The sequence below is a fragment of the Agelaius phoeniceus genome, chromosome 12, assembly GCF_051311805.1.
Source record: "Agelaius phoeniceus isolate bAgePho1 chromosome 12, bAgePho1.hap1, whole genome shotgun sequence".
NCBI classification, from domain to species: Eukaryota; Metazoa; Chordata; class Aves; order Passeriformes; family Icteridae; genus Agelaius; species Agelaius phoeniceus.
This window is the reverse complement of record NC_135276.1, coordinates 11,433,023-11,443,400: the sequence shown is the minus strand read 5'-3', so window position 1 is coordinate 11,443,400 and position 10,378 is coordinate 11,433,023. Positions and strand designations below refer to the sequence as shown.

The following is a 10,378-nucleotide window of genomic DNA, read 5'->3' as shown; positions in this document are numbered from 1 at the left end:
AGAACTTTCAGGTCATTGAGTTCAACTGTTAACCCAGCAATGCACTTCTAAATATCTCCAGGGATAGTGACTCCACCAGTTCCCTGAGCAGCCTGTTCCAGGGCTTGACAACTCTTTCAGTGAATGATTTTTTCTTAGCATCCAGTCTAAAATTTGTTTGGATTGGAATTCACTCTTCATTAATATAAGATTTCAAAATAAAGTTGATTTTTCTCTGCTTTCAATTTCATTTATTGGCATGGAATCATTTTAGAAGTTTATTAGAAATGTTAATTTTGGTTCCACGTTTGAATTAATGGCTTTAGTTGCAGAAAATACAAAAATAATCAGTATCAAAAAAAATCAAGGAAAAATGCTGTTAAACAGAATGATATAAAATGTAAAATACATAAGCATGAGGTAGTAGGAGACTGTTTGAAATCCTTTTAAGGTTAGTAATTGTTGCAAACCACAAAGATGATTCTCCTATTTTGACAAGCATATTTTCTTTATGTTTTCAGACAGTTGTTGTCTCTGTCATAAATATGGAGATTTTTGTCAGAATATTTGCTTTTCTTATACCTGTATTGTGTGACATGGGTAGCCTTTTTATTTTGTTTCTTTTTCTGTATAATGGGGATTCAAATTCCTTGTTAATTTTAGGAAGACACACTTGCTAATATTTGTAAAACTTTGGAATAAAAACAGGATACAGAATTATTATTTCAGCATCTGAACCCCATCATTATCTACTTACATGTTCAAGTCTCTTAATCAGTTAACAGGACACATTTCTGGCCATCCATGTAACTTTTTGTAACTGTGTCATAGTTATTTATTTCTTCCAGTGCTGCCTTTCAGCATTTTAAGAGTGCAGAAATTTCAGTTGTGTAGTGAGCCTTGCCTGATTCCTCACAAGTGCTGAGACCTGGAGGTAGAGTCTGTGCTCTTCTGACAAGTGTCAGCGGAGACACATGTGGAGAATGGAGGAATCCATTCTTCTAACAGTCACCCTGCTGTGATAACAAGAGTGAACAGCTTTATGCAAGAGGTTTCCAGGCTGATCCTGACAGGTGCATCATTTCTTGGTGGGAAATGATTGTTATTCCAAGGAACAGACTATATGAAGTCATTGTTCCCCAAAGTAACAAAGTCTATGCCTCCATGTTATAGAACAGGGCATGTGTAGGGTGTAAGCTTCACATTAATACACTGAATTCATGCACAAAGTTTTCTACTTGCTGCTTAAAAACTCTGTTCTCTGGAATAAAAAAAATCGGATCAAATTTGCATATATAAGAGCTTCTGTCCAGTTGCTCTAAATTACCTGCTGTGATAATGCCTTTAAGTGTTGTTCTAAAAACAAAAATAAATAATCATTCAGGCTTTCATAGTAAAACATGTTTTAAACTTAAAGCACTCACTGTTTTTTCACTTTTCTTTTGAAAACAAGTTTCATTTAGTTCTCTATTTTTTTCTTGCACTGCCTAGAAATTATCTTCTCACATGGTGTTTTTCAACAAGATGTTAACATTTTTTCCTATTCAGAGGGTTTGGAATTCCTACAAGGAAGTGTGTTACCTATACCTGGGTATTACAGAAAAGAAATGTGGAAATCAGCTAGAGAGAAAGCCTGGGATCCCAGAGAGAAATATGGAGAGTAACACTATCCATAGCTTTATTCATGTGTTCATATTTTGTGTAAGATATCCTTTCCTGTAGCCTTGGATGTAACGTAACTTGACGCTAACCCCTTTGAAATTACGCCTATTGTAACATTTTTAGGTTGTAAAGCTCACAAACATTCCCAGTTTGACCAATGTTGCCAAGACATACCAAATGTTAGCTCTAAATTCCTGTCATTTTGTCAGTCTCGGTGCTTTTGGCCCCAGCACAAGCCACTAACTCAAGCCAGCTCCAACACAATACTGGAATTGTGTGTTTGAAAGGAAAACCATGCTTGGAGGCAATGGGTGTAATTTAAGTTCACAGAAGAAAAGCATATATTTTGTGTAGTTGTTTGTATAGCCAAATAAACAATTGTACCATGGGGTGGTGGGAGGGGGAACAAAAATGAAACATTTCTGTAAGCCTGTGGATCTATGGCTACAACTTCCCCATCCTTCTACTAATGCTAAATAATGCTGAAGAAGAAGGGGAGATTTAAAAGAGAGGGTCTTGGACTATTCTTGTCATGGAAAATGTTGAATTTAATTGATAAAGAGTTCTTGCTTATGTAGTAGAAGAATAAAAAACAGAATGCAGTTTTGCCTTTTTTCTGGTTTTTAGAGTTGATTTTTAATCCCTTTTGAATGCATTTTTTTTTGTTTACACTAAAATTTACAGTGCTCAGTGATACCTCAGAAGATGAGCAGAACTTGAATGTGAAGATACTGATTTTGCTGAATCTGTTTGAAAAATATATTTCAGAAGCAAAGAAATACCATTGAACAAGACATTGGTGGTGAGTATTAGAGACCAATTTCTTGTAAACTTTTGTAGCTTAAAAATGATTTGTTGAATTTCTACTTTTCTCTTCAAGATTTACTGTGAAAGTAATTGTTTGACATAGTGTCAAGAAGAAATTCTTTTCTATTAACTGAAGGTTTCCACATTTATTTGCAAAAGTCTGCAGAAACTATTACTGTCATTCCTTAAAATATGCTTTAAAAAACCAAAACCAAACAGCATCCCAAGCTCATAGTAATTGGTTTATAAAACCTAAGAACTTTAAGGACATGTCTGCTTCCTGTAATTCTCTATTTTGTACAATATACTTCATTGTAAAAGGACTATAAATATATATCTACATATATATGTATTAAAATGTCAGTAATTCTGTATTGCTGATGTCTGTATCTTATTTAAAGTTGCAGTATAACCCCCAGGGTAGTGCAGGGTTTTGTGTCCTCCACACCAAAGTGTATCTGAGACAGGGTGAGGGTAATACTGGGGGTTGGTTGGGGGTCACTTTATCCTGAGCCCCCCTCTGGAACAGCCTGTGGCCAGCCCTTCCCTGTGGCTTCCCAACGCAAGGTGAGCTGAGTAGGAGCTCTGGAATCTTCCCTTGTGTGTTTTTTCAGTGTTGAGTGGTTTTTCAGTGCTCATAGGAAGGCTGGAGAAGGTTACTCAGTCCTCTCACAGACGGTGAAGGAAAATATTCTCCTTGCTTAGGGTTTCCTGTTGCCTGTGGTAGCAGAGTCATCATCACCACCAATGGTGCATTTCTCTCCTCCCTCTTCATTTCAATCCTCTCTCCTGTTGTGGTGAAGCTCAGGGAAGGAGCTGAGAGTATCTTTGTGATAAAGCAATCCCTCTGTGGGTGCATGAAGCAGCTCCAAGCCTGCACCCAGTGCACACAAGGTGCCCTTTGCAGAGCAGGAATTCCAGTTTGCCCTGCTGGAATGCCAGGCCAGTGTGACTTTGCTGCTTCTGCTGTTGGGGGAAATTACTCAGCTATGTATTGAGCTGAGTATTGAGGGAAAGAAATAGGCTTTCTTACCATTTCCATTATCATGCATGATTTACATCCGTGCAGTTGCTAAAATACTCAAAGAAGAGAATAAATACGCAAAGTTTCAGGAACACGATAAGGAAAATGCAAAGAATCAAATCTCCACACCCTGGAACAATAACACATGGATTTGATGCACTTTAAAATGTGGCTGAACACTTCAGCTTTTCTGCACTGATAATTTTTCTCCAAGTAGTTGTACAAAAGCACATCTCCTCCAAAAAGGTATTTTGTAGTCTCTCACTGGAAGATTGTTTTTGTTCTGTATTTTAGGGCCATAATTCCCATTGTCATAATTCCTATTTGATAAGATTTATTAGTGATATATATATAAATTTTTACCATCTCACAAAACTCTTAAAACTCCTAATCATCTGAGAGAATGATTATGACAGGAAGGACTGGTTTTTGTTCCTAGTTATTGTTCTGTCAAAAGCTAATCATCATTATGTAATGACAGCTATTTCAATATTGAGGAGCATTTCTTCCCCTAATCATAAGATATTTGAACTTATTTTTACTGTATATGCATTATATCTATTAAAGTCATAGTAAAAGCTAAAAATACTTTTATTCTTTTTCTTAGCCACACTTCTGCCCTTCCCTGCAGATGCTGTGCAGTTATGTTTCTCTGTTGAATCCATAACATGTTTAACTGCATATTTTCTGAAAATTTAGAAATTTCAGAGAATTGAATTAAACTTTGCATTGATATGTGTCAGATCATGGCAGAAGAGCACTTACTGTATTTTCTTAGACAAATTTATTGAAAAAGGATCTGTTGTCAAGATCTGAACATCAACTTCAATTAAATGTTAAATAGATAAATAGAATTCCTGAGTAATATGTAGATTTTCTCTGAGATGGATATTGTTTTGAGGGAAAAAAAATAAACTTAGACACAAAAAAATACCACATGAAGATTTAGTCATTCTCAGATACCATGAGCTTCATTCACTCTATTTGAGGACTGCAAGCATGGATCTTTTTCATATCTTGTTCCTTTCATTGCTGGTAGTGTGGAAGGGGTCTCCATGAAATTTGAAGTAACTAAGTGCATGACTAAGCAAGAGGATGGATAAAAAAGAGACTTTATAGTCAAGACATCTAACAATAAGTCTTAGAGATGATATGACAATATGAAAAGTGATAAAATAGAGTTAATGTTCTGATACCATTTATTATAGTTATCCTGCTGTTCTTACAGTAAAGTACAGTAAAGTACTGTCCTCTGAAGTCTGCTCTGAAGTTGACAGTTCACTGAGTGATTTGTTCAAGAGTCTACAAAATGCTTTGGATCTCTAGAGTAGCATCCAATCTGATGGAAGGTTTATCCTGTGTTTTCCATTCTCCAAACCTCTTCTGAGTTATCCCAGCAGCCTAGAAGTTGCAACATGAAACACCATTGCATATCCTACAGTACTTATCCTAATTGTTAAATACATAACCTTGCTATTTGTCAGCTGTGTAATTTGCTTTGAAAAGATATGCTGTCAAGATTATTTGTTTTTATTCAAATTCCTTCTAGAGTCATGTTAGGCAGCCTCAGTGCTTTTTGTGCAGGACTGGGAAAGAGCCTCATTTTTGACTTAGCAGCATGTTTTAATCACAGCAGCAGAGACTCTGGCCCTCTGGGCTTACTTAGATATTGTGAAAGAGTGCAATTTTAAATCATGTCAGCTAATTTCTGTAACAGAAATTTTAAATACTGCTTTAAAACCCACATACACAAAGATGAAGGTACTTAGTTTAGTCTAGGGGAATTATCATCTTTGCTCATACTTCACTCTTTTGCAGTAGCTTTGAATTTAAATAGTTTTTCATTGCACAAACTGTAAAGAACAACTTGCTATTTAAATACTAATAATTGTCCAGGCTGACTTGGACCCATCATACACACAGTAGAGAAAATACATTAATTAGTATATTTTTTTTACTTAAAATGATTTCTGACTATGCATATATGTTTTCAGTATAGCTTGGAACACCTCTATTTCCACATTGTGAAAACTTACTAATTTATGCACGCAATTATTATACAATAGTGTTCTTTATTTCAGAGTTAATTCCAGCCCTGATACTTTCTTTGATGTACATTCTAGTTCTTAGAGTGCTCAGTTTCCAGTAGGCTGAGTACCTGAAAAGTAAGCTTTTTTTATTATTTATTTACCTCTCCCTTTTTTTTTTTTTTAAACATACACTAGGAGCCTTTTAATCTGTCCAAACGCTACGGAAGATTATCAGGACAAAAGTGAAACCTTAAACGAAATTGCTAATGCTGTTTTGTAATGTTTCCTCTCTAGTTTTTGATTCACAAGATGACAGTGCAGTAATTGGAAGGCTCAAAGGAGCAGTGGAAGCCCTGCATGCGCTGCCCTCAGCCGAGAGGGGAATGCAAAGATGACTGCGAGGCATGAAAGGAAGTTTGCCTACACAGGAGCCTTGTCCCAGTGTAAATACATGCTTGATAGTGCATCAAAGATGAGATCTTTGTAATTCCTACAGTATATTTAATGTATAATTTATAGGAAAAGGACGCTTGATTTGTAGTTGTAAAGTTTTGTATACTTTTCAGTCTGTTTGTTTTTATATTTCCCCCCTAAGGCTAAGAATATCTCCACAATGGACAACGCCTTGTAAATAATTAATACCTACATGATTGAACGACGTGCTTTATTTGCATTTTTAAGATTTTTTCCTACATAAAACAGTAATAAAAATGCAAGTCAAAATTTTAATTTTTAATAAAAAAACCATAAGCCTTAGAAAACTGATTAAAAATACTTTTATGTTATCCCTAATCACCCCGTTAAATGGAATGCCTGTGATTAGCCTCATTAAGAATTTTATACTGTGAAGATTTTATTAAAAGCAATATATGAAAATTACTTGGATTAATGTGTTAATCTGCCTCTTTAAAATGCTAATATCCATTTTATGCACATTAAATCTCAGTATGTGTTTTCTTTGATGCATGCAGTTCCTATCAATTAAATATAAAAAATTAGGCTAGTTGCAGGACTTATTAAATTACTGCACCCTTTTTTTAAATAACTTTTACCCTTCTACTAACATTATAATCAGCTGTTTATGGTTACCATAATTTGAAGTAGGGGGAGGGCAGGCACAATCATTTTCTGTGCAGGAGATGATTTACTTGCAGCCAACATCTGTCAAAGCACAAAAAGAAGCCATAGACTGTCGGATTTTGCTTCACCTACTTTGGGCTTTAGGGATGGGCAACTGTTTTCATTTGGGTTTTGTCACTTTTAGAACTTACATCAAACATATACAATAAATTGTTGTATCTGAATAACTACTGTCTAGTGTGGAAAGTTAATTTTACAGCTTTTAACCAATCTCAGTGAAGGGTTTAATTGATATTTTTAATGGAGCTGTGAATCAATGCTGCAAAAGGATTGTCTCTTGAGAACGAGGATATAATACATTTCATTTTTTAATTTACTTTTTTATTTGTCATTTTCTTCAAAGGATTTTATAGACTGTGGATTTCCACTGTTTGCAAACAGGCTATGTTTCTTCATAAGCATATGTAAAGTATTCAGAGAGATAAGTAATTTATTAAAATCTACCTAATTTGCCGTGATATATTAAATCTCTGCTTCAGTGATCACAGACCATTTCATTTAGAGAATTAGGCATTCCCTCTTTGTGTGATTAAAGCTCTGGAAAATGAGTTCTTTGCTCCTATTTGTGAACATTCAAAGCCTGCTAATGGCAAGAAGATGGAATAGATTATGAGACAATTCATTACAGTTCAACAGAAAAAAAACCCCTGCTATAATGCAGAAATGCAAGTATGAATATCTGCATATAGTTTGAACCATCTGTGCTCTAATGCCTTCAGTAATGGCTCTTCGTCTTCAGTAGGCTTTGAAATGACATCCATACAATATTAATTTGTTGATGTACATTATGAGGCCAGTGGAATGAATATACTCTTACCACAGAAATCTCTGAATTCCAGCATGTCTGCTGGTTGACTCCATTTTAGGGCTTACCATCTTCAGGAGGGCTTCTCATCCAGGCTTTGCCAATGCTCACAGCGTTTCATTCCTCTGGAACTTTAGGAGACCACAGACAGCTGCATTCCTAAACCCCTCCATTCCTCAGTTAATGGCCATATGTTTGTTGTCGTTTGGGCTGGCACTTAGTTCATCATTTTGGCCACTCTTTCTAGCTTTTTTTGGCTCTGTGCATCCATATTGTCAATAAGACTGTTATTATACATTACAATAATTTGAAACAGCCAGATTCAACACTGAGATTAACTGAGTGGCTTTTTAGAAATTTAGTTGTGGTATTCTGTCAGGAGGTTCTTATTATTCTTCTAATACTTTGCAAACCAAACTAAATATCCTGCACATAAACAAAGAAGCAAATTGTATTGAGTTTTGTGTGTGACTGTTTACTGACTTGCAGGAGAACTATGTTAACTGGTGCTTGTTTTCTTCTGAAATAAACCATGTGGTAAAATTAGAAAATCAGTGATGTTCATCTCACTTAAACATTTACAGTAACACCCTTAACACTTAATCTTCGCCATCTGAAGTTGGAAAGTTAGAAACCAAGAGTTCATATATTCATTAAACACAGATCTCTTCAGTAAGTTACTGCAAAATATTCCAGTTGACATTTGGTTACATTGTGTTAACTGCTCTCAGTGACTCCAACATTAACATCTATAATTTGCCTCAGGTTCCTAGACATATTTCTTCATAAGGCTCACTGTTACTCAGTTTCAGATTTTAAGAAAATAATCCTGATTTCTATTCATGTTTATTGCTAAAACAGATATAATATTCAGCAAGGATTTTCCCAGCAGATGGATTGTATTATCTTATGCAACATAAACATATGATCATACCAGAAAGTTTTGTTCTTGCATTAAGTAGTCTGTATTTCCAAAATGCTCTTAAATCTTAATTCTAAATGCTACACTGTGCAGGGAAAGTGGAAGATGTAACCCAGTACTATTTTGTCTAGAGTTTAGCAATGAATAGCTTGAAGAAAACATGCATGTATGTAATCTCTAAGCTAAGGTACAAAGGAGCCATATTAAAGCTGGGTACTACCATGCTTTAAAATGTTACTCAAAAACATTCATTTTTGTGGAATAGATGAATTTTTACTTTGGTGTAACTTGGTCACCACAGTGGTTCTGCATAGGATGAAATGACAGTGTCAAATGATCAGTTTTGTTATTATATCTTTTCCCATTTATTGTTACAGCTTATAGCTTTATTGTGATAACTTCTGGTGTCATTTGATAACTGCTCTTCTCCAGGTTCCCAGGAATGTCAATCAAGATGGAAATTTTTTTAGCTGAAATAAACTTTATCTGTTTTAAATGTTGCTTTTAACCTTTTATAACCTTAACCTAGGAACAGAAGTTGTAAGAATAAATACATCATGAACCAGGTAACAGCTCTGTGAAGTCCATCAGTCTTGCTGTAGAGTAAGTCAAAGCTTATCTCGTTATATAAGAGTAGATATAACATAACAAAATTTATTACTTGTTTTCTATATCAATATTAAAGTTAACAGTAAAAGTTTTAAAATGCTTCTTATTAGTTCAAGGCATTATGAGACATTATCATAGTTCAAGAAGTCTCCAAACATATCTAGACTAAATATTAGCTGCTAAATTTTTTTTTTTTGTTTTGTGTTGGAACTGAGAAATAGTAAAATGCAGGTTTAAAAGTGTGCTACAAACCATATTTCAAATTTCAGAGCCAGAGAAGTACTACATGTTTTAATTACAGGCACAGTGACTTATCCATCCTTTTTTTGAGATACTGCAAAAGATAATAAATATTTTTATACAATTTCACCCATGTTACTGTTTATGTTATAGCTTTTAGCAATTAGACTAGATCCTGCAAGTGATACTGGAAGAAATGGTATGAAATTAATTGCAGAATATGAGTTCAGGTTAGTACCTTAGTATGCACATGATAAGAATTTGCTTTTGGCACAGTAAGCCCAATGTGTACTGCTTTTTGCTTTTTGTTTCTTTTTGGTATTTATGACAAATTTAAATTCTTTTTCTATCTTTTGAAATGGGACGAGGCAACTTCTGAGGAGCTTGAATCATGCATCTGTGGGTTTTAGAAGCATTTTAAAAGACTTTTCTTATTTTTAAGGTCCTTGCTGAATCATACTTCAAGCTTTCAGCATCTGGCAGCATCAAAGTCTAACTCCTAGGAAAATTTCATCTCCAACAAGAGCTGCTTGTAAATGATCAGGCACCAGCTGAGGATGTTTTGTCTGTGGAAATAAGCAATTACAAACCTATAAACAGAAATGCCTATGGGTCTCAGTAGCAGTAGTTCTGTCACAATGTTATGTCAGGATAGGATCATTCAGGCTCAGGGGGTCCCCTATTCCAGGCTCTGCAGGGTTGGGGGTCTCCAGTCTGGGCTCAGGGAGCAGTTTCTGTCTGGGTGCCCTTTCCTGAGCTGGTTTCCAGGCCAGGCTGGAGGCAGCAATGGGGTCTAACATCACCCACTGACCACTGCTGGTGTCAAAATATGGCTTACATCAGTAGTCCAGTATCTGCAACTGTGCTAGACAGGTCTTGAGCATGATCTGGCAATGATTTGTTTGTGGATTCGGAAAATAATCTATTTCCTAGTTAGACAAAATGTCATCCTTGTTGCATGCAAAATAATTTCCTACATATTCAAGCAGCAAGAACTGAAGTGTCATTGAAAAACTATTGGAAAAAATGAGGTCTTTCTATTACTACAACAACAACAACAACAAAATCAATAAACTGAAGTTTCTTTTTCTTGAAAAACTGTTATCAACCAGTGATTATTCTGATTACCTACTCATAAGTATAAACAGCTACAGTAGCTG

General features: G+C 35.2%; 1 non-coding gene across 4 annotated transcripts in view; it reads left to right on the top strand.

Moving 5' to 3' along the window:
• LOC129125576 (uncharacterized) overlaps positions 1-9,347 on the top strand; it is a 50,706-nt gene extending 41,359 nt beyond the window's left edge. For 2 of the 4 annotated variants that reach the window (XR_013183974.1, XR_013183968.1), the window contains 2 exons: positions 2,326-2,443; positions 5,797-9,347. This is a non-coding gene — a transcript (uncharacterized LOC129125576). Of the gene's footprint in view, positions 1-2,325; positions 2,444-4,680; positions 4,815-5,796 lie in introns of those variants that run through there. The other 2 variants (XR_013183970.1, XR_013183969.1) reach the window with 2 other exon arrangements.
• Positions 9,348-10,378: the final 1,031 nt, after the last annotated feature.